This window comes from Bufo bufo, chromosome 6 (assembly GCF_905171765.1).
Source record: "Bufo bufo chromosome 6, aBufBuf1.1, whole genome shotgun sequence".
Classification (NCBI taxonomy): domain Eukaryota; kingdom Metazoa; phylum Chordata; class Amphibia; order Anura; family Bufonidae; genus Bufo; species Bufo bufo.
In genome coordinates this window covers 368,786,782-368,811,984 of record NC_053394.1, presented here as the reverse complement: position 1 = coordinate 368,811,984, position 25,203 = coordinate 368,786,782, and positions in this window count along the sequence as shown.

The window sequence follows — 25,203 nt, the reverse complement described above, 5'->3', positions numbered from 1 at the left end:
GGAGACACTGCAGCATGTAATAGCTCATGTGCTGTCCTCTGTGGGAGGTGTTAACAGGTAAATGGGCCACAGCACTCTATTCGTATAATTGCAAGGGTGGGTGCACGTCCAGGTTGTGTTCTGAAGCTCCACCTCCAGAACTCTAAATCTCACAAATATTTAGACAGCACTCCTTAAAGAGGACCTTTCACCGATTATTACACTATGAACTAACTATACAGACATGTAGAGCGGCGCCCGGGGATCTCACTGCACTTACTATTATCCCCGGGCGCCGCTCCGTTCTCCCGCTATGTCCTCCGGTATCTCCTTTCACTAAGTTATGGTAGGCGGAGTCTGCCCTTGTTCTTTTGTAGCGCTGGCCAATCGCATTGCAGAGCTCACAGCCTGGGAGAAAATAACCTCTCAGGCTGTGAGCTCTGCGCTGCGATTGGCCAGCGCTAGAGCAGAACAAGGGCAGACTCCGCCTACCATAACTTAGTGACTGGAATCTCCGCCTAATATAACTTAGTGAGCGAAGATACCGGAGGGCATAACGGGAGAACGGAGCGGCGCCCGGGGATAATAGTAAGGGCAGTGAGATCCCCGGGCGCCGCTCTCCATGTCTGTATAGTTAGTTCATAGTGTAATAATCGGTGAAAGGTCCTCTTCAAGTAGTGAAAATTTCTGATTTTATTTAATGTTATTTCAGCCGAAATAGGTGGTATGTCAGTTGCAACGTTTCAGGCTTAATAATCACCCTTCATCAGGCTGACAAGACATAATATACAGAAAGAAAAATTATAATATAAAGAAAGAAAAATTTAAATTCCTATACTGGTCCTCATGATGATATAAATAGGTGCACAAATACATGATTATACAGCTAAAAATATATAACATATGACATGAGGGCTATCTGGAGGATACATATGATAATGTTACAGTCACATATTTGTTCCAAGGAGCTAAATTATATGCAGTAGCACTGCTTAGTACATAATTGCTAATGCTGTGCGTGGTGAAAACTGGGGCCGGGAAAGATCATATGGCCCCAGGGTGTACCAGCACACAGGGACATATATTGTGGCGATAAAACATTTACTTTCTGTAAAGGCAGCAAGCCATATAATTACATATAAATACTCATATTGGCAGGCGGGGTAGTCAGTGCACACCTGCGGCAGAGAACTGCCACAAGTTAGTCCCAAGCACCACACCATCCAACAAGACTGAGACAACATGAGTGGGTATATAAGAAAGAAACAAAAGTAAAACTTCTAGGAGTGCATAATTAAACATCAAGGTATAGAACAGGCTTCTAGAGGTAAGCGGAATAGGAGGACTTATATTAGAAAGCAAAGTAAACTGCCGTACATTTAAGCTAAGGTAAGTAACTCACCACTCTGAGGACCACACTGTGTATACAGCCGGTGCTTGGTTACATGTGGGACGTGCCATCTTTAAATATACCCTAGTGACCTGTGATAGGTGAGTAGGGGGTCATATGGTCCAGGTGGTGGGTGGGCCCAGTCACCAAAACGAGGTCTGGGAATTGGAGCGTTAGTTAGCACTGGTAAGTGTGCCGATACGTCACTTCCGGTTACCGGACCCGCAACCGGAAGTGTCATGCGTGTCACGCAACCGGAAGTGGCGTGCGTGTCAAGGGGATTGAACTGCCATGTGATCAAGTCACATGATCGCACTATCCCTGATGGAACAACAACAAGCGGATTATGAGTACTGTAGTGCGCTAGCTATGGGTGATACTAGGGCACAAAAGCAATGCAAAGTAACTATATAACGCATGTGATCAACAGCTGTCTAGGTCAAAATTATATGTATCCATTGAAATACAGAAAATGACATAAAGAGCTACTGTCAAAAGTATAACCCCAAATGACCAGGTTACATAGTTGCAATGGCATCAGAAAAGGATGGCCATGGAACTAGGCAGACTGGGTTGGACGGGGTAATCACCAAGGTGTCCACATTAGATAAAAGCGGAGAGAGAACACTGAACCAGATATTTAGCAGAATGAAATATATCCAGAGGGCGGATAAGGATATAATACCATGAGTTGGTAGGAAAACGGACCGGGTGGTCTTGACTACACCCTTATGATGCTCAGCGTGAGGTATCTTGGGACCGTAAAGTGTGCTTTGGGGAAGTCACCATCCGCTACTGAACAATTCGGGTCCTATAAAGAGAAATACATGGAACAAATATAAATTACATTGAAATTAACTATTTACATAATTAGCCTAAAGGTAATCCTTATTCAATCCGACCGGTTGTAGGGTACATAACCGACGGATCCAGGACATCTCTCTTTCCCGTAGCACCGCCTGGCGATCCCCCCCTCTTCTAAGAGGAGGAATCCAGTCAATTATCTGGAAACGTAATTGGCTGATGGCGTGTTTATGTTCTAAAAAGTGTTCAACAAGAGGGGCGTCTGTTTTTTTGGTACGGATGTTTTATTTATGTTGGCAGATCCGTTCTTTGATTTTCTGTATGGTCTGACCAATATAACTGAGGCCGCAGGGACACTTAATCAGATATATGACGAAACTCGTCTGGCACGAGAAGTGGCCTTGGATCTTGAACGTTTTGCCTGTTGAGGGGTGGGTGAAGGTAGGACCTTTGGTGACACTACTGCACTGGGCACAGGAGAGGCACGGGTAGGTGCCATTAATGAGGGAACCTGTGATGGTGGTCTGGATTCCGGAGCCTTTGCTACTCCCTTACGATCACGCTCCAGTGAGGGAATTAAGGACGGTATCAGCACAAGTTAGAAGGTGGGCAACTTGGCGGTCATTGCGGAGAAACTGCAGCCTGTAATAGCTCATGTGCTGTCCTCTGTGGGAGGTGTATCGTCTGTGTCCTCTGTATCCCCCAGCCACGCACCAGTGATGGCCATGAGCTGGTCTGGGTGCCACCCTGCTGAGAACATGGTTCCTCCTCCTCCATCTCCTCCTCCTCATCCTCCACCTCGTCATCCTCCAGAACTGTGCCCTGGCTGGACAATTGTGTATCTGGCGTTTGTGGGTGCAGGAACCCACCCTCAGAGCCACTTGTGAATGACTGGCCGAAAACCCTATGAAATAATCCCTCTTCCTCCTCCTCCTCCTGTGCCACATCCTCTTCCATCATCGCCAGCAGCGTTTTTTCAAGGAGGCATAGTAGTGGGATAGTTAAGCTGAGAACGGCGTTATCGGCACTGGCCATGTTGGTGGAGTACTCAAAACAGCGCAACAATGAACACAGGTCTCGCATGGAGGCCCACTCATTGGTGGTGAAGTGGTGCTGTTCCGCAGAGCAACTCACCCGTGCGTGCTGCAGCTGAAACTCCACTATCGCCTGCTGCTGCTCGCACAATCTGGCCAGCATGTTCAAGGTGGAGTTCCACCTTGTGGGTACGTCGCATATGAGGCAGTGAGCGGGAAGGCCGAAGTTACACTGCAGCGCTGACAGGCGAGCAGCAGCAGGGTGAGAACGCCGAAAGCGCGCACAGACGGCCCGCACTTTATGCAGCAGCTCTGACATATCGGAGTAATTTTTAAGGAACCTTTGTACCACCAAATTCAGCACATGCGCCAGGCAAGGGATGTGCGTCAAAATGGCTAGTACCAGAGCTGCTACGAGATTTCTCTGATTATCGCACACCACCAGGCCGGGCTTGAGGTTTACTGGCACCAACCACTCATCGGTCTGTTGTTCAAGGCCCATCCACAGCTTCTGCGCGGTGTGGGGTTTGTCCCCCAAACAGATACGTTTTAAAACTGCCTGCTGTCGTTTACCCCCGGATGTGGTGAAGGTGTTACGCTGACCGGATGAGGAGGCAGTAGAGGATGAGGAAGCGGATTAGGAGGAGGCAGCAACAGGAGGCAAACTAAAGCTCCCTGCAATCCTCGGTGGTGGAAGGACATGCGCCAAACTGCTATCCGCCTCAGGCCCAGCCGCCACTGCATTTACCCAGTGTGCTGTTAGGGAAATATGGTCCACGTATCCGTAGTTAGGTGGACCTTGCCACAGATGGCGTTTCGCAGTGCACCCCTGATTTTTTTTCCCCCACTTGGTTGTGCAGGGAAGGGATGGCACGTCTGGAAAAGTAGTGGCGGCAGGGCATGACGCACTGTGGGACAGCAACCGCCATAAGGCTTTTAAAACTCTCAGTCTCCACCAGACGGAATGACAGCATTTCAAAGGCCAGTAATTTTGAAATGCTGGCATTCAGGGCCAGGGATCGCGGGTGGGTAGGGGGGTACTTCCTCTTCCTCTCCAGCGTTTGGGATATGGAGAACTGAACGCTTCTGTGGGACATTGTGGAGATGCTTGGTTAGCCAGGTGGTGGTGTTGCTGGCAGATCCTCTGTTTGCGGGGTGGCAGGTGCCACTGTCACTCCAGAGGTGGATGAAGAGGCCGAGACTGCAGCAGAAGAGGAAGCAGGAGGAGCCAGAGACCTTTCTTTGTTTTTGAGGTGTCTACTTCACTGCAGCTCGTGCTTTGCACTTAGATGCCTGGTCATGCAGGTTGTGCTCAGGTTAAGAACGTTTATGCCTCGCTTCAGGCTCTGATTGCACAGCGTGCAAACCACTCGTGTCTTGTCGTCAGCACATTGTCTGAAGAACTGCCACGCCAGGGAACTCCTTGGAGCTGGCTTTGGGGTGCTCGGTCCCTTGCTGCGGTGGGCAGTAACAGGCGTACTGTCTAGGGGACGGCCGCTCCGCTTTTGCACCCTGCTCCCTCTTCTGCTGTGCTGGTGGCTCTGTGCGAACACCGCCTCTTCCTCCGAACTACACAGGTCACTCACATGACCTTGATTCCATGTGGGGTCCATTGTCCTCCACATCATCTTCCACCCTGCCCTCCTTGTCGGTCTGCACACTTTCGAAAGCCACAGCAGTTGGAACCTGTGTTTAGTCATCATCCGAGACGTGCTTCTTGAAACATACGTGGTTGCGCATCGGTGCACTCAGTCTCTTCCACTTCTGGGGCAGGGCTAGGTGGATGGCCCTGGGAAACCCTGCTAGCAGAGTCATCAAAAAGCAGAAGAGACTGCTGCATGACTTGGGGCTCAGACTGCTTGGCTGATTTGCAAGGGGGTGAGGTGAAAGACTGATGGACATCGGCTGCAGGTGCCAACTCTGATCTTTCAGCAGGAGACTGTGTGGGAGACAATGTAAAGGAACTGGAGGCACTGTCAGCAACCCAATCTACTATCGCCTGTACTTGTTCTGGCCTCACCATTCGTAGAGCCGCATTAGGCCCGACCAAATAACGCTGAAGGTTCTGTCGCCTACTCGCACCTGAGGAAGGTGTTTCACTAGTGCATGTAGCTGGCACAGATCGACCACGTCCTCTCCCTGCAACAGGAGCTCCACCAGCAGCATCGGGGCCACGTCCCATATTTGATGCTCTCCTCATATTTCTCAAATTTAGGATCTTGCTTAAAATGGGTGTTTTTTTAATAGTAGAATACAACAACAGTATCTAACGAGTACATATCACATGTACAGATGCAGACAAGGCCGCAAATTTAGATTTTTGCCCTAAATGGGTGTTTTTTAATAGCGGAATAGAACAACAGTATCTAAAGGGTGTATCTCACACGTAAAGATGCAGACAAGGCCGCAAATTAAGTATTTTGCCCAAAATTGATGTTTTTTAATACCAGAATAGCACAGCAGTATCTAAAGCGTGTATCTCACATGTACAGACGCAGACAAGGCCACAAATTAAGATTTTTGCCCTAAATGGGTCTTTTTTTAATAGAGGAATAGAACAGTATCTAAAAGGGTGTATCTCACACGTACAGATGAAGACAAGGCCGCAAATTAAGATTTTTGCCCAAAATGGGTGTTTTTTTAATACCAGAATAGCACAGCAGTATCTAAAGCTTGTATATCACACGTACAGATGCAGACAAGGCCGCAAATTAAGATTTTTGCCCTAAATGGGTTTTTAAAACCCAGAAAATTATAGCTGTATTTCTAGCTTAAATTGCACACTGACTAATGCAGCAGAGGCCCCAGATGGAGGGTATTGCAAAAAATTGTTGTTTTTTAAAACCCAGAGAATTATTAAAGTATTTCAAGTTTCAAGCTTGTTTTAACGATAACAGATGCAGCAAAGGCTGCAATATTAAGTAAAATAGAAAAAGACGATTCCGGCACTTATTTTTCTTCCCATAAAATCTTCCTCTTTATTAAATCACATCATATGCGGGACAGTATCACAAACAAGCTGTTTACGCATTTATCATTTTCAAAGAACATAGATTAAAATGGCCCCACATGATATGCTTCCCACATCCGCACGCTTGGGCTGGAGCAGCACAGGCAAAAGTCTGTCTGCAAGGCACAAGCGCAGGGTGTGAGAAACCGCATCATGTGAACAGGGCTATACAAAATGTTGAAGATTCAAATAAAATGTAAGCCTGTAGAAAAATCTACATGCGGAAATGGATAACATGGATGACCACAGCTGCAATTTTCATATCATTGTAATAAAATAAAATACAATATAATGAATAAACGTGTTGGAATATGTCACAGTAAATATACAATCAGATGAAAAAGGAAAAAATAGAATAGAATGACAATGCACAAGAAAAATGCATCTGAAAAAATTTCTGCGTGATCTTACGGACTTTCAGTCCAATAGAGTGTACAGGTGGCAACAGAGGCGTGATAGGAGTGGGTCGGGAATCTCACTTACCTCTGAAGAGACACGTGGAGAGCCTTTTTTATGAACACGGGGGGTGTTCGAGGGCGGTACAGACCGAGCCGCATTCCAACACACACCAAGCACCCCCAGACCAAAAAGGAGAACCAGAAATGCGGAGGCAACAGGCAAACGATACAGGAAGAATTAAAGGTAATCAATGTCTCCACATATAGGCTTACTGACACGCAGGTCCAGGTCCTTCAAAAGGGACTTACCTTTGATTATTTTACAGCTGTGAAGGACCTTGAGCTGTTTGGAAAGAAGCTTCTTTTCAAAAAATATTTTGGCAGAAGTGATAGTACCACTCAATTATCCACTGAGGCCGAGAAACAGGCACTCAGTGATTTACAGGCGTTATTAGATGAACAGGAGGCATCACCATCTGCCAGCAAAGTACCCTGGCATCTGTGCCGCCGATCACAACATTTCCCCAAAAAATATTTGTGCCCTAATGTTGATATCTTTGTCAAGCTGGTCAAACATGATTTTGAACAGCTGGCGGGCTATTATGGCTTTAAGAACTTGACTTGTGACCAACATCGGGCGATAAACGAACTCCGTGATTTGAAAGATATTGTGATTAAACCTGCGGACAAAGGGGGAAATGTTGTGATCTGGCCCGCACAGATGTATGATAAGGAGGCATTTAGACAGCTGGGAGATAAGGATTGTTATAAATGCCTTGATTGCAACCCCACCGCCAGGTTCAAGGCTGAATTAGATAGTATTTTAGATTCCGGGGTAGAAAATAACATTCTGCCTACACGACTTAAGGAGGGCTTGGTGGTGTATCATCCTGTAACTCCTACCCTGTATCTGCTGCCCAAAATCCACAAACAGTTACAAACCCCCCCGGGTGCCCTATTGTGTCCGGGGTGGGCAGTCTCTGTGAACGCGTCAGTAGATTTGTGGATTTCTATTTAAGGGGATGCGTGGAGACCCTGCCGTCCTATGTCAGGGAAACCTCTGATATTTTGAGGAAACTCAATGGGGTGTCGCTGGAGGGGGACATGTGGCTGGTCACGTGTGATGTGGAGGCCCTTTACACGTCGATATGCCACGACCACGGGATCAGGGCCTGTCATTACTTTTTACGTATGGCGAATTTAGATCCAGACATCATTGGGTTTGTGACTGAGCTTCTGGACTTTATCTTGAGACACAATTATTTTACATTTAAGGATCGTCTGTTCCTACAGCTCCGAGGAACAGCGATGGGGGCGACTTGTGCGCCCTCTTATGCCAACCTGTTCCTCGGACTCTGGGAAAGAGAGATAGTCCAGAATCTCCCGGAATATAGCTCTGTGGTCGCGGTATATCGTGGTCGCGGTATATGTCCTTTTCATCTGGCAGGGCACGGAGGGCCAGCTTTTGTCCTTTCTCCAGTGACTTAATGACAACACCCTTAACATCAGACTTACATGGCACTATAGCCAAGATAGGATTGAATTCCTGGATATACTTATTTGTAGGGACGGGGACGGCCGGGTCTCCACGGATCTATATAGGAAGCCCACCTCCACCAACACCTTGCTGCATGCCAAATCTGCACATTATCCACAGACAGTGAAGGCTATTCCGGTGGGGCAATTTCTGCGTCTCCGACAAGTCTGCTCTAGCGATCAGAATTTTGAAAAGCAATCTGGAGAGTTATCTACCAGGTTCCGCAATAGGGCCTATAATCAGGCCGACATTAAGCGGGGCTACATGCGTGCCAAGTCTGCAAATAGTGATTCTCTTCTGACGAGTAACAGACCAAAGACCGACAATGTCAGTTGTCGATTTATCACCCCTTTTAATATGCAGTGGTGAAAAATACGTGAAATACTCACTAAATATTGGCCCATACTGCTTTCAGACAATGACTTGCGGGCGACGCTTCGGGATTACCCCCAGGTGACATGGCGACGTTCCAAAAATCTTGGAGACTTGCTTACCAGCAGTCACTATGTATCCCCCTCGCCATCATATATCTTTGGCAGTAAAGGGCCTAAATGGGGTTCCTACCCGTGCAACAACTGCCAGGCGTGCAGATACATGGTTCGGTCCTCCACATTTAAGGACTCCGAGGGCAGACATGAGTATTACATTGTGCAACATATTACATGCAGGACCGCCTCTGTGATTTATTTGATCACCTGCCCTTGCAAGCTCCTGTATGTTGAGATGACCACCAGGGAGCTGCGCGTTAGGACACTAGAACATGCAAGTAAAATTCGCTAGGCAGCTACTACTGCACAGGATGAGCTGACCCAGTTTCAACCCATAGCTCTACATTTTAGGGACCACCACAGGGGGGACCCTCGTGGATTACAATGTATGGGCATTGACAGGGTCTCCATGGGTTGCCGTGGAGGAGACATCAAGAAGCGTCTCCTGCAATTGGAGACCAAGTGGATTGTTCTGCTTAAGAGTGAGATCCCTAAAGGTCTCAATGAGACTGTTAGCTTCAAGTCTTTTCTATAAATCGTGCTTTTTATCTTATTATTGTTCGTTGTTTTTATCATGTATTCATTAATGTTATTTGTATTTTCGTAGTATATCTGATTGCTGCGCTGGTGTGGTCCAAATGGAGGCTTTTTCGTATTTTGACCCAGAGCTGAATATTGCCAATGGAACTATGGACATCGTTTGAATACTAACATCATTATATTCATCCCGCTATATGGGAAATAGCTGTTGTCTGTTATTTCTTGTATTCTGCCCATTTATTGGGTTGACCCGTGCGGCTATACAAGTGGGTGGCCTTATGGCCTTTTTGAGTGGTCATTGTTTTTGTGCTCTGTGGCTATTTTGCTCAGGGCCCTATTGCACCATGCTCTTTATATGTTTTTATAATCAATTCTATGTTTCACATATTCTCACTTATATGTATTATTAATGCATTTATAATTATTTATTATTAATTTTGCGCATACGCTAGTCATGATTGTTATCAATTGTATCTACACAATAGTGGCATGGGAGATTATTTCTCTCTTGATGCGTTAGCATCCATGCCCCTATTTCACTTATTTATTTATTTTTTCCAATTTTAATTTTATTTATTTTCATCCACTTCATGTAACACTTTTGCACTAGTCCCTTATGAATTATATATATCTAATAGTGGTACGGGAGATTATTTCTCTTATTACATATATATTCTTATTCACAGCATTAAATATTATTGTATCAATACTATTTTAATTATATATTTTCACTGCTGTACCAGTCTGTTTAGTGGTGTCATCCCACTCACTGTATGGGTGATCGTAATTATTATGACTTATGTTTATTGTGTAACTGCTGCATGGGGCATCCTATATATAATAATTTTCTAATATACTACTGAGATATTTGTAGCCATATTTTATGGGGCGACGGCCCCTGGACGTAGGAACTAGAGCTAACCTCAGGCTGGGAAATGCCGGGAGCCCGTAGCGAGGATAGGCCTAAAAGGGGGCCTATCCTTAAGGAAGAGCTAAGAAAAGGGAAGGGAGGGAGGGGTACCTGGCCGCACGTCCCGTCCCCTGACCTGCGTGGGGGTTAATATAGCCAAGGGGCGTGGCCTCTGCCCCTCCCACAAATACAGGCTGCACGGCAGCCTTAACTACTTGTGGTCAGGGCGACGGCCCCTGGACGTAGGAACTAGAGCTAACCTCAGGCTGGGAAATGCCGGGAGCCCGTAGCGAGGATAGGCCTAAAAGGGGCCAAAAAGGAGACCCAACCATACCATCAAACACTCATTGCACCGGACAGGGCAAGTGAACAGAAAGCACGGATCTCTGATCGGAGGATTTGGACCATATCTGGAGAACACGACTACCTCCCACGTCCCATGCACCTGATAACCTGAGGAGGCATCTGGTGCTTAGACACCGCCTCAAACGAAAGGAGTGAAGCAGACCCTGTTTAGAGTAAATATATACCTACCGTTACGACACCCGTTTTGAACGAAAAGACCCTTCACGATGGAGGTGCGGGATATACCGTCTTATATCACAGTGCCTTCCATCTACCTTACCTCCTTGTCATGTGTACCGCCACACCGTTCTTGGAGCTGGTTAAATGCTGATGCAATTGAAAGAGTGTCTGGAACCAGGAACGATTTACTCCTATGTTGACTAACAGATGACCATATACGAGAAGGTCTGAATCCTGAGAGCTGCAGACTGAAACAAACAATGGTGAAACGGTTGGAAGTGCCTAGATCAGGCATCCCAAACCGCGGCCCCTCAGCTGCCGCAACCACAACCCCCACAACGCCCTGCTGCAGGCAGATACCTGCAGGCTGTCCGGGCACCGCGGGAGCCACAACCCTGCAACAGCCGGAGGGTCGCAGCCCACGACCCCCGGCCCAGATGAACCCCAACCATCCACCAAGGGCCCCGATCGGGCACCAACTGTTCCTGGTGGCAACATACTTACCTCTACTTATTCCCCAGGCCACACTTCCTAATAAGGGCCAAAAGTCAGAACATGGTGCCTGTTGTCCTACCGAAGTAGCAAACTCAGTGAAGTGTAAACCCACCAGGCCTGGGGAACCATCCACAGAAATATATGGCTATCACGATTAATGAGCTAATGTGCCTGTACTAAGGACAGGACGTGCCCGAATACCTGCAGTTGAGACAGAAAATGCTTAAGGTCGTGATAAACTATGTATGCTGCGCCTGTAGTCATGATAGGACTTGTCGTGTCAGGCGACCCGACAGACTTCGTAAACTTGCGCCTTATTACTGTACCTCCTACTGGAAGACGGACCGATACCCAGGACTTAGGCCGGACACCAACACCCTCAGCCCGAGTTTGTAGATAAAGTACGCATGCCTGGGAGAAGATGACGTCCGCAAAGGCAGGCTTGGGATGACTGCTTATAAAGAAAACAATGAAACCCAACAACCTAGAAAATAAAAGAGTCAGAGAAAATAATAACGAGAGTGGGACTCTAATGGCACAAGCCACACGTGCGAGCCACCCCAAGAAAATTGTATTGCGAGCCACAGATGATTTTTTTTTTTTTTTTGAGAAGCCATACGTGAGACTCAAGTGGCGGAGCCATGCGTGAGAGACTCTAATGGCAAAACACATGTGTAACCCTAAAAGGGGGAAGCCAAGCGTGAGAGACTAATGGCGGAATCATATGTGTAAAAACTAACACGGAGAAGCCATGCGTGGGACACTAATGGCGGAGTCATACGTGTAAGACTAAATGGAGAAGCCATGCATGAGACTCTAATGGCAGAGACATGAGTAACCCTAAAAGGGAGAAGCCCTGCGTGAGAGACTAATGGTGAATTCATATGTGTAACACCGAAAAGGGGAGAAGCCGTGCGTGAGAGACTAATGGCAGAGTCATATGTGCAACACTAGAATGGAGAAGCCATGCATGAGACACTAATGGCAGAGTCCTACGTGAAGACTACAACGGAGAAGGCATGCGTGAGACTCCAATGGTGGAGTCCTATGTGACACTGAAGGGGGTAACCATACGTGAGAGACTCAAATGGCAACGCCACGTGTGAGAGACTCTAATGGCGGAGTCATGTGTAACACTCCAAAGGAAAAGCCACACGTGAGAGACTCTAATGGTGGAGGCATATGTACCCTTAAAGGGAGAAGCCATACGTGAGAGACTCTAATGGCGGAGTCATATGTGACCCTAACAAGGGAGAAGCCATGCGTGAGAGACTCTAATGGCACAGCCATACGTGAGAGACTCTAATGGCGGAGTTATATGTAACACTAAAAAGGGGGAAGCCATACGTGAGAGACTCTAATGGCAAAGCCATGCGTGAGAGACTCTAATGGCGGAGTCATGTGTAACACTCCAAAGGAAAAGCCACACGTGAGAGACTCTAATGGCGGAGGCATATGTACCCTTAAAGGGAGAAGCCATACGTGAGAGACTCTAATGGCGGAGTCATATGTGACCCTAACAAGGGAGAAGCCATGCGTGAGAGACTCTAATGGCACAGCCATACGTGAGAGACTCTAATGGCGGAGTCAAATGTAACACTAAAGGGAGAAGCCATACGTGAGATTCAAATGGCGGAGTCATATGTGACACTAACAAAGGGGGAAGCCATGCGTGCGAGACTCTAATGGCGGAGTGATATGTAACACTAAAAGGGAGAAGCCATGCGTGAGAGACTCAAATGGCTAAGCCATGCGTGAGAGACCCTAATGGCGGAGTCATATGGCGGCTTAATTCCCTCTTAATTAATTAACAACCACTATGCCGCACCAGTATGACTTGGGGACTCGCATAACCATGATCCTCTCCGACAATGACCTAGGACGCTAACCAGCCTATAACCATATTGCCCCCCACCGAACAACATGAAGAACGAACACCGGGCCCCCGAAGCCCTGAGGCCCCCCGAAGCCAAGGGATCGACCCGGAAGACCTTACCGTGATGACAAGTAATTAAACGTGAGCCCGACCTAAAGGCAAATGCATAGACATTAGTGATCCGAACCACTTGCATGAATGAAACATTAACCAACCGTGAAATTGAAACAGATGGGAGAAAAACCAGAGCCAGAGGCATTGCAGTTAGCTAAGAAAAGCCCCTAGTCGTGACAAACACATGAACAAGTGTGAAACATAGTAGGAACTTACTCCTATCGGCCCACTGTCCGCTAGGGAGCTATTTGGTTAACTGGGGCGGGAGATCCAACTGCGTAAATGCGAACCAGAAGTAAAGGAGATCAGTCTGCGTAACCCACCACCGAGGAAAGAAACTCAAGCCTGGAGAAGCAGCTATGTTTAACGGAAGAGCAGAATTAGAGCGGTGCGCTGATAGCCCTAGCAAGAATACTGAGTAACCATGATGTAGAAATGAAAGAACTGCAGCTTAATGTGGAAGCAGAGTAGAACACATGATGCAAGAACAAGTGAGTAAATGCAGCTCTGGATGTGAGAGGTGCCTAAAACATGGTATGGGCACAGCTCTGAGTATGAGCATGAGGAGCATGGTATAACGCAGCTGTATGAATGCAAGCTGAAAGGGAACAGAGTATTAATGTAATGCAACCGCGACCGCTGCTCTAGAAGTGACTGGCGTATAGGACAAAATGTAAAAGCAGACACACGGCTGTAGCTTGAAGGTAACAATCCTACCCACGATAGTCTGACCATGGAGCCCAACTCCCTTCGCCCAGAGCGCTACAAGTCACAGACCGTGGAACCAAGTCCGATCCTACCGTGAATGTAAGCACATGATCCGAGTGAGAACTGTGCCACCATGGATTCATGTCCAGGTTCCCCGACGTGTGTCATATTTCTCCGACCCGCCAATTCAACTAAATGTGGTGTTTGGAAGTATACTGAATATTAACTGTGTCTTGCACAACATAACCCTATGGGAACTAATAGCAGATCTATGTGGTATGTAGGTAGACAGTGGCATACGTTTGAGCGAATATGCACGTGAATAAGCTAAAATCCCTGACACGATATCATGCCCCATTAGATTTGAAAGAGGTTGTGTTCAGTAAAGTAGAGCACCTATAACAATAATACACATCTGTGGAACACTGGGAACCGGGTAAATGGGTGACAGCTCCCATGAAACCAGCCCCGAGCCTAGGAATGTGCCCGTGCTGGTGTACCTGCGCCTCTGTACGTGCGACTGCAGACCCCCCGGCCGGCGGCGGGGTTACCAATACCGTGCGAGCCCCAGGATTGCCAAGTAGGCATGCAAACGTCACATATTTGGCCACAATTGAAGCGAGACTGGAACAGTGAGTGGGGAACAACAGAATGTTCCCCAATGATGACCAGCAACGTGCCTGATGGAAACAGTGGAAACATAAACAACAGGTAAGGTTTTTTTTTTTTTTTTTTTAACATACGGAAGTGATTTATCTATGTCACTGTCTGGTACATGACCATGGACGATGGGTCGTATTTAAAACAATACATATCGGACTTGGGGATAGCTGTGACCTCACTGTAGGAGTAATGTATTTATTCCACTAAACTGCCGTATATGGATCCCATGATTGTAATATTTAATCACTGCCCACTAAAATTTACATTGACCCGAGCCTAATAATATTCTGATAGAGCATACCTGTATCTTTCTAGCCTATACCATCCCAAATAGTTGTTTAAAAACACAGCGTTTGTGAAAATGTGCAAAATAACCTTAATTAAAACAGTAATGGTAGTTGGTTAAACTTGCAACGAGAATAAAAAAGGCATTTTGTAGTAAAGACTCACTTCACCCAGGAGGGGCAGGGTGGGATAAAGCACATGACACCCACCCTGCTTCCTCCTGCACCCGGATCGCCTGTAAGATCGTCCGGAAATAACGGCAGTCACACTTGGAACTTCTGGTTATTCTCTTTTTATTGTTCTAGCACAGGGTAGGGGTAGGAGTAGGCTCGACGCGTTTCGGGGTCACTGGGATCCCCTCCATCAGGAGCATAAGTGCATCATGCATCATGGCAGGTATTTATACAGTGAAAAGGCGCCAAAGAACGCCAGAACTGGCGCCCCAAAAAACGGGAGGTACTGGCGTCACTTCCGGTTTGTGTTCCAGGGTGGAACGCATTATGGTAGGCTTAACTTGGAGTGGTTTCCGGTTAGCGTTCCAGCGTGGAACGCATCAGGAAGCATCTCGGCCTAGTAGTGGATTGAATGTGGACCAGGAAGGGAAGTGACGTCACTTCCGGTGTGCGCTCCAGCTTGGAACGCATCGGACCGATGTAGGTATTTGCGGGATGGGCTATGAATCGAATACGGGGGCGGCTGTCCTCGATGCCGGATATGCACAACTAAACTTGTGGTCCGGGCGGAACATTATTTGTGGGCGGGGTTCTCAACACAGTGTGAGCGTTACCAGGGGCGGAGCCGCAGCGTGCCTAGCAACCGGCACACGCGGCTGCACCCGGAACGCCCGCCCGCACAACCAGCCCGCGCCGCCTGGCCACGGCATCCCCGCAACGAGCCTGCCCGCGGTAAAATCATGGCCAGCCGAGCGCTGCCCCCCCGGGGTGCGGACCCGACCCGCCGTGCGGTAACCACGCTGCCGCACCGGCATCAGATACCCCCTGCTTACCTGACCGAAGCACGAGACGAGCCGACGCCGACCAATACTCACCCCAACCGAGACGAAAAAGAGCGGGACGTGCAGGAACCAGACGTGAACCGGAAGTACCAGGTACCTGGCCGCACGTCCCGTCCCCTGAACTGCGTGGGGGTTAATATAGCCAAGGGGCGTGGCCTCTGCCCCTCCCACAAATACAGGCTGCACGGCAGCCTTAACTACATATATACACATACATACATACATACATACACACACATTTCCAGGGTCTCGAGATATGTAGTATGGAGAACAACACAAGTGGCATTTTACTGTTGGATGGACATTGCTGCGATATGCTGCAGAGTAGATATTATACGTTGTCACTATCTTGTATCCTGTGATCTCCATGTATCAACTCCACCTGGCATGTGCGCATCGCTCCGGTGCACTGCTCGGGCGGTATCGTGGATGGCGCTCCTATACTTGGCTTGCTGTGGGCCGGCTGACATGCGCCCGCGCGTCATGTGATCGGACCCGGGGGAGGTGTGGCTGCGTGATGCCTGATGCGGCTCCCTCCTCCTGGCTTAGTCATGTGACACTGTGGGCGTGCCTCGGCCGGCTCTGCAGGCTGGGTGACACGCTTCTATGATGTCACACCCTGCAACACTGGGCGCATGCGCCAATTTCCTGCCGGCTGTGGACCACACCATTTAAGGACGAACTTTGTTTGTTACTTTACCTCCTGACAAAGCCTTCTCAAGGCAAAACGTGCGTCGAGGTGCAGCTCTGGGAGCTTGCTCTGGGTCCAGCATATCATGGGTAATTTCTATTCTGTTGTTACGCTTGTCTAGTTTGGTATTTTATGTTACTGCTTGAACTTGGCACACTTGCCCTGCCTGTATTTCAGTCTGTTGGCTACCTGTATTTTCATGTGGCCATTGCAGTCAGCCTGGGTCGGCTAGTCTGCCATGTGCGACCAAATGTACTCTTTGTATGCATGCAGCATATATAGCATTATATGTTACTATGATTGAACCTACAGTTCTTACTATCTATGCTGCTTTATACCCAGGGCTGTGACCAGTGTCGGACTGGGGTGCCTAGGGCCCACCAGTGGAATTGATTTTGGGGGCCCACCCTAGAGCTGGAGATATAACTTGTTCATTTTTCAGTCTCGCACACATGAATGTATGCATTTTAGCACACAATACAGTAACAGTATGCTAAACAGAACAGTATTGTGCACTGCACTATATCAAATAGTTTCTCTTTAAAGGGAGTCTGTCATCACAGTTTCACCTTTTTAACCCTTCCCATAGCTTTCTAGCAGCATTACAGTTGATAAAAACGTTACCTTTATAAGCAATCGTGGACTTATAAAACTGGCAAAAATCATCTTAGTAGGATATGCAAATGAGGGCTCGCAAGTGCCCAGGGGCCGCGTCAACCTCGTAGTTGCCCAGCTCTGCCTTATCGTCGCTTCCCCCCGCCCAGTCTTTCCCTCTGCCAGCCCATCTTCTTACTTCTTCTTTCGCCGAGATCCTGCGCACTGAGTCCGTTAGCCGGCGCATGCGCATTAATTACTGTGATGCCATACCAGGAATGGAATGCGCCGGCCGATGGACTCAGTGCGCAGGCACGGGATCTCGGCGAAAGAAGAAGTAAGAAGATGGGCGGGCAGAGGGAAAGGATGGGCGGGGGGAAGCGACGATAAGGCAGAGCTGCCTGGGCACCTACGCGGTTGATGCCGCCCCTGGGCACTTGCGAGCCCTCATTTGCATATCCTACTAAGATGATTTTTGCCAGTTTTATAAGTCCACGATTGCTTATAAAGGTAACGTTTTTATCAACTGTAATGCTGCTCAAAAGCTATGGGAAGGGTTAAAAAGGTGAAACTGTGATGACAGACTCCCTTTAAGCAACTCATTTAGTTGATAACTGTATCTGTTATTTACAGTAGTTTGGACAGCAGTCACACGTGGACATTCCATGTCCTAGATGAACCACCCAGTCCCCCAGCCTAAACAATATCCAAAGTGAAGGAAATGTTTCCTGCATATTCAAAAGGATAAGTTTATTGAAGTGCTGGCAGTAGTGCCCGGCCTCCTCACAGCTCACCAAGCTCAGCGCCGTACATTGTATAGCGGCTGTGCTTGGCATCATGTTCAGCCCCTTTCACCTCTATGGGGCTGAGCTGCTCCTAGGCCACTTGATCAATGAACGTGATGTCACATGGCCCACAAAAATCACAGAGAAGGGCACAGGGCTCACAGGAGCCCCGGTGCCTTCTCAAACAGCTGATCGGCAGTGGTCCCAGGTAGGGATCGACCGATTATCGGATTTACCGATATTATCGGCCGATATTCAGGATTTTCAAAGTTATCGGTATCAGCATCTAACCTTGCTGATATGCCGATAACGAATCGCGAACATGGATCGCACTGCTATCAACGCGATCAATGTTCCCTCAGCAGCACACCAGTGAGAGGCAAGAGGGGAGGAGGAGGGGAGGGGCTGTGGCCATTGCGCCACCAATGATGTTAACTCAGTTATTAATTCAAATATAGGAGGCAGGTGAATCATATAGCTGCACCTGAGGGGTTAACTGTTGCGGATCGCAGCTACCCCTCATAGAGGTCAGGTGTCGCTATATTTGAATTAATGGGCAAGTTATCTTCATTGGTGGCAGTGGCAGCTTCTGATCAGAGCCCAAGCAGTGTAATTGCGGGGCTCTGATCGGTTACCATGGCAGCCAGGACGCTACTGACGCCCTGGCTGCCATAGTCAGCTCCCTGCTGCCATGTGTACTATGCACAGGGCAGCAGGGAGAGTGTGACGTCCTATTCACCCTGATAGAGCTCTATTAGGGTGAATAGGACAAGGGATCCAGGTTCTAGCCCCTAAGGGGGAAATAGTTATTAAATTAAAAAAAACACCAAAATATTAAGTATAAATATTTAATCTTAGATATATAATGGCATCTCTTCGTTTAACAACAGATTTGTGTAGGAATTTTTTTATTTTTTTTCAAAAATGAAAATGCACAAAATATTAGTATAAATTATCGGCTATCGGCCTGAAAGTTCACAGGTTATCAGCTCTAAAAAAATCAATATCGGTCGATCCCTAGTCCCGGGTATCAGACCCCCACCAATCAGATACTGATGACCTATCCACAGTCATATGTGACTGATATCAGCCGCTCCTCTTATAACGCTCTAGTACTGATATAACCTCCAGAGACATTACATCACATGTGACTGATATCAGCCGCTCCTCTTATAACGCTCTAGTACTGATATAACCTCCAGAGACATTACATCACATGTGACTGATATCAGCCGCTCCTCTTATAACGCTCCAGCACTGATATAACCTCCAGAGACATTACATCACATGTGACTGATATCAGCCGCTCCTCTTATATCGCTCCAGCACTGATATAACCTCCAGAGACATTACATCACATGTGACTGATATCAGCCGCTCCTCTTATAACGCTCCAGCACTGATATAACCTCCAGAGACATTACATCACATGTGACTGATATCAGCTGCTCCTCTTATAACACTCTAGTACTGATATACCGTATTTTTCGCCCTATAAGATGCACCGGCCCATAAGACGCACCTAGGTTTTTGGGGAGGAAAATAAGAAAAAAAATATTTTTAACCAAAAGGTGTGCTTTTGGTGGGTTTGGAACTAATGGTGGTCTGTGGATGGCACTATTACTGGGGATCTGTGAAGGACACTGTTATGGGGGGGGATCTGGGGATGGCACTGTTATGGGGGGGGATCTGGGGATGGCGCACTGTTATGGGGGATCTGTGGATGACGCACTGTTAGGCCTCATGCACACGACCGTTGTTTTATTCTGTGTCCGTTGTTCCGTTTTCGTGATTTTCTGCGGACCCATTGACTTTCAATGGGTTTGTTGAAAACTCGGCTAATGCACCGTTTGTCATCCGCGTCCGTGATCCCTGGTTCCAGTCCGTCAAAAAAATATAACCTGTCCTATTTTTTCCACGGAAAACGGTTTGCGGATCCATTTAAGTCAATGGGACCGTGAAAAAACGCGGAGGCACACAAGATTGTCATCCGCGTCCGCGTCTGTTTTTTCCCTATCATTTGCATGGCAAACTTGACTTAGATTTTTTTTTACTTTCCTTCATGTCTGGTGATCCTCCAAAAATAAATGAAGACACACGGAAACAAAAACGGAAACGGATCACGGAACAATGGAACCCCATTTTGCGGAACGGAACACAACAACGGTCGTGTGCATGAGGCCTTATGGGGGATCTGTGGATGACGCACTGTTATGGGGGGGATCTGTGGATGACGCACTGTTATGGGGGGGATCTGTGGATGACGCACTGTTATGGGGGGGGATCTGTGGATGACGCACTGTTATGGGGGGGGATCTGTGGATGACGCACTGTTATGGGGGTATCTGTGACGGACACTGTTATTGGGGGGTATCTGTGGATGGCACTGTTATGGAGGGGGATCTGTGGATGGCACTGTTATGGATGGGGATCTGTGGATGGCACACTGTTATGGAGGGGGATCTGTGGATGGCACTGTTATGGAGGGGGATCTGTGGGATGGCACTGTTATGGAGGGGATCTGTGGATGGCACTGTTATGGAGGGGGATCTGTGGATGGCACTGTTATGGAGGGGATCTGTGGATGGCACTGTTATGGAGGGGGATCTGTGGATGGCACTGTTATGGAGAGGGATCTGTGGATGGCACTGTTATGGAGGGGGATCTGCGGGTGGCACTGTTATGGAGGGGGATCTGCGGGTGGCACTGTTATGGAGGGGGATCTGCGGGTGGCACTGTTATGGAGGGGGATCTGCGGGTGGCACTGTTATGGAGGGGGATCTGCGGGTGGCACTGTTATGATGGGGGATCTGCGGGTGGCACTGTTATGGAGGGGGATCTGCGGGTGGCACTGTTATGGAGGGGGATCTGCGGGTGGCACTGTTATGGAGGGGGATCTGCGGGTGGCACTGTTATGGAGGGGGATCTGCGGGTGGCACTGTTATGGAGGGGGATCTGCGGGTGGCACTGTTATGGAGGGGGATCTGCGGGTGGCACTGTTATGGAGGGGGATCTGCGGGTGGCACTGTTATGGAGGGGGATCTGCGGGTGGCACTGTAATGGAGGGGGACCTGTGGGTGGCACTGTTATATATGTGCCATCACAGACCCCCCACCCCATAACAGTGCCATCCACAGACCCCCCCACCCCTTAACAGTGCCATCCACAGATGTCCCCTATAAAACTGTCATCCACAGATCCCCCCCCCCACCGCTCCAGTATACAAATATAAAATGTCTGATTCAATTAAAAGTTATTACACATGCCCCCTCACTCCTAATATTACTGTACACCCTAACAGCTTCTGTACAACGCAGGCAGGCCGGGCGGCCAGCGCGTCACTCACTGACGTCACGTGCCTGCGCCGCCTGCTTGATTCATAAAGTAGGCACGTGACATCAGGGAGTTATGCTGCCGCCCGCCCGGCTGTTAGGGTGTATGGTAATATTAAAAGTGTGTGGGGGGGGGGGGTGGGGGCATGTTTAATCACTTTAAAATTGAATGAGACATTTTATATTTGAATATTGCAGCACCGGAGCGGCGGGGCCGGAGTACAGTGACCGCACCCAGTCCCTCCCCGCTCTCGTATACATCGCAGCCTGTAAAAATGTCAGCATTCACCCCATAAGACGCAGGGGCATTTTCCCATTTTTTGGGGGGAAAAAGTGCGTTTTATAGGGCGAAAAATACGGTAACCTCCAGAGACATTACATCATATGTGACTGATATCAGCCGCTCCTCTTATAACGCTCCAACGCTGATATAACCTCCAGAGACATTACATCCTATGTGACTGATATCAGCCGCTCCTCTTATATCGCTCCAGTACTGATATAACCTCCAGAGCAGGGGCGTACATACAGGGGTCGCGGCTGGGCCCGGCACTCCAGGGGGCCCAGCCGCCTGTGGACCCCTGGCCCCGCCCTGCAGTAGTGCTGTGCCTGCCTGTATAAGGGCTGTTTCACACGAGCGAGTCGATTGCGGGAATCACGCTCCGTGTGTGAGTGTGAACCTCCGCTCTGGACATAGTGACATAAAGCGGTCAGTATGATTCTGTGGAAAAAAGGCCATGCAGAGACACATAGTATTATAAATCATGATAATGCCGTGCGCTCCTGCAAGTCCAGAGCGGAGGATCACACTCACACACGGAGCGCGATTCCCGCAATGGACTCGCTCGTGTGAAACAGCCTTAATCCGGGCGGCCGACCCGGGGCCCGCCACCCAGTGTTGCGTTTCTGCGCTGTAGTGCCAGGCCAGGCCAGCCCTACCCTCCTTGAGTAAGAGTCTCCCCCCCCGATTCTCCTCCCCGTGCAGGTGCGGCGTGCCTAGTCATTTCCTGTTGGGCGGCCGCACCGGACGCAACGTTTCCCTAGGCTGCGCAGGCGCACAACAACGCCGAGACGCAGCAGGAAGAAGGCACCGGAGAGCGTGAAGAAGCTGGTGCCGGTTCGGAAGTGAAGATAAGATTTGTAAAAAAAAAAAAAAAAAAGGTCTTCATAATTGCTCAGCACATTTATGGTCAGTGAGTTCAGAGTAGACTCAGAGTGGGGTCTGATGGGGTCTGATGGGGGCTGGCTTTATAACTAGCTCTGCTATATTTCTGTAGCCTGCAACCTCTGACTGCCCAGTTGGGCTGAAACTACTACACCCAGCATGTTCTGGCAGTAATAGTAAATGGATATTGGTGCAATTCTGAGCTACTAGTCTATATAATACATAATATTATATTGTATTATATAGACTAGTAGCTCAGAATTGCACCAATATCCATTTACTATTACTGCCAGAACATGCTGGGTGTAGTAGTTTCAGCCCAACTGGGCAGTCAGAGGTTGCAGGCTACAGAAATATAGCAGAGTTAGGCTACTTTCACACTGGTGTTTCTGGGTCCGCCTGTGAGATCTGTTTCAGGGCTCTGACAAGCGGTCCCAAAACGGATCAGTTCAGCCCCAATGCATTCTGAATGGATAAGGATCCGCTCTGAATGCATCAGTTTGCCTCCGTTCAGCCTCCATTCCGCTCTGGAGGCGGACACCAAAACGCTGCTTGCAGCCAAACGGATCTGTTCTGAACGGATACAAGCATTTGCATTATAGGTGCGGATCCGTCTGTGCAGATTCGTTTTGGTGTCCGCCTGACAATGCGGAGCCAAACGGATCCGTCCTGACTTACAATGTAAGTCAATGAGGACGGATCCGTTTTCACTGACACAATATGGTGCAATTGAAAACGGATCCGTCCCCCATTGACTTTCAGTGTAAGTCAAAATGGATCCGTTTGCATTATCTTTTTTTTTTTTTCGTGGTAATGCAAACGGATCCGTTATGAACAGATACAAGCATTTGCATTATCGGTGCTGATCCGTCTGTGCAGATACCAGACGGATCCGCACCTAACGCAGGTGTGAAAGTAGCCTAAGGCTGCATTCACACGTCTGTGGTGTGTTGCGGACCCGCAAATTGCGGGTCCGCAACACACCAGCCCGGCGCCCCCATAGAAATGCCTATTCTTGTCCGCAAGCTGCGGACAAGAATAGGACATGCTCTATCTTCTTGCGGAGCTGCGGACCCAAAATCAGGGCCGCACTCCGCAATTGCGGCTGCAGACAGCACACTGTGTGCTGTCCGCATCCATTCCGTCCCCTTAGAGAATGAATGGGTCCGCATCCATTCCGCAAAATTGCGGAAAGGATGCAGACCCATTTTGCGGACGTGTGAATGGAGCCTAACTCTGCTGCTGGTGGAGGGAGGTTGGGGGGGGGGGCGGCGACGGGAAGGGGGGCCCCATGGTTCAGTTTTGCATCGGGGCCCCATGGATTGTGTGCACGCCACTGCTCCAGGGACATTACATATTATGTGGGGGTGAGGGGCTGGGAAAGTGTGAAATGCCACTGATGAGAGGGAAGAGGGGGTTACTGGGAGACATGACTTCTTGCTCTGTATAAAGTATAGGTGAGATAGTTGGTGGGAAAGGTCTGTGAGGGGCTGGAACAACAGGGACACAAGCAGGGGCGTAACGATCGCGGTCGCAAGGGGTGCGACTGCGACCGGGCCCGGCGGGGGGAGGGGGCCCGCTGTACTAACATGTAATGAAGAGCTGTGACGGGGCCCGGCATGAAGTACAGTGACAATGCCAGCCCCGTCAGGGCGCTCCATTACACGTTTAATATTATGAGGCAAGGTGGGGGAGGTTTGCGCAGAGAGGGGGAGGAGGAAGAGGGGGGACGCGCGCACTCACTCATATACACTCGGCCCGGCAGTTCTTGTCACTGCCGGGCTGTCTCCAGATCATCAGTGAAGCAGGAGCTCTAGCGCTCCCTCTGCTTGCCGCACATCGCGCTGCTGGCTGTGGGAGGAGCTCTGAAGGCCCGGGAAACTGCCTTCAGTACAGCCAGCAGCGCGATGTGAGTGTGGCAGTGAAACATCAGGGAAGAGGGTAAGTATGTTTTTTTTTTTTTTTTGCAGACTGGGGGCAAAGGGGAAGGGGGGGCACAAAAGTGTGCATCTCTACTGAGGGGGCACCTAATCTGTCATAACTACTGTGAGGGGGGCACATATAAAGGCATTACTATGAGGGGGCACATATATCAACTACTGTGAGGGGGGGCACATAATCTGGCATAACCACTGTGAGGGGTACATATGTGGGCATATCTAATGTGAGGGGCACATAATCTAGCATAACCACTGTAGGGGGGCACGTATCTGGTCATTACTGTGAGGGGCAAATAATCTGGCATAACTACTGTGAGTGGGCACATATCTGGTCATAACTACTGTGAGGGGGAACATATCTGGCCATAACTACTGTGAGGGGCACATATCTTGCTATATCCACTGTGAGGGGCACATATCTGGGCATATCCACTGTGAGGGGCACATATCTGGGCATATCCACTGTGAAGGGGGCACATATCTGGGCATAACTACTGTGAAGGGGGCACATATCTGGCATAAATACCGTGAGGGGGCACATATTTGGCATAACTCCTGTTAGGGGGCACATATTTGGCATATCTACTGTTAGGGGGCACATATCTGGGCATAACTACTGTGACAGGAACAAAGGTGGGCTTAATTACTGTGAAAGGCCACAAGGTGGGCATTAGTACTGTGAGGGGCCACAATGTGGGCATTAGTACTGTGTGGTAGCACTTAGGGGAAATGTCCTAAATTACCCTGCTATACATTGGCATAGCTCAGTCTACCAGGCCAGCACAGCGCCCCCTGCTGGTGATTTCATAGGGGCAGTCACCATCCCTTCCTTATGTGATTATTCATTTTTTTCTCTATCACCACAGGGACCTTGTTCTGGATCCAGTGGATATCACGCCGAAGCCAGCGACACCCTGGATGAGGT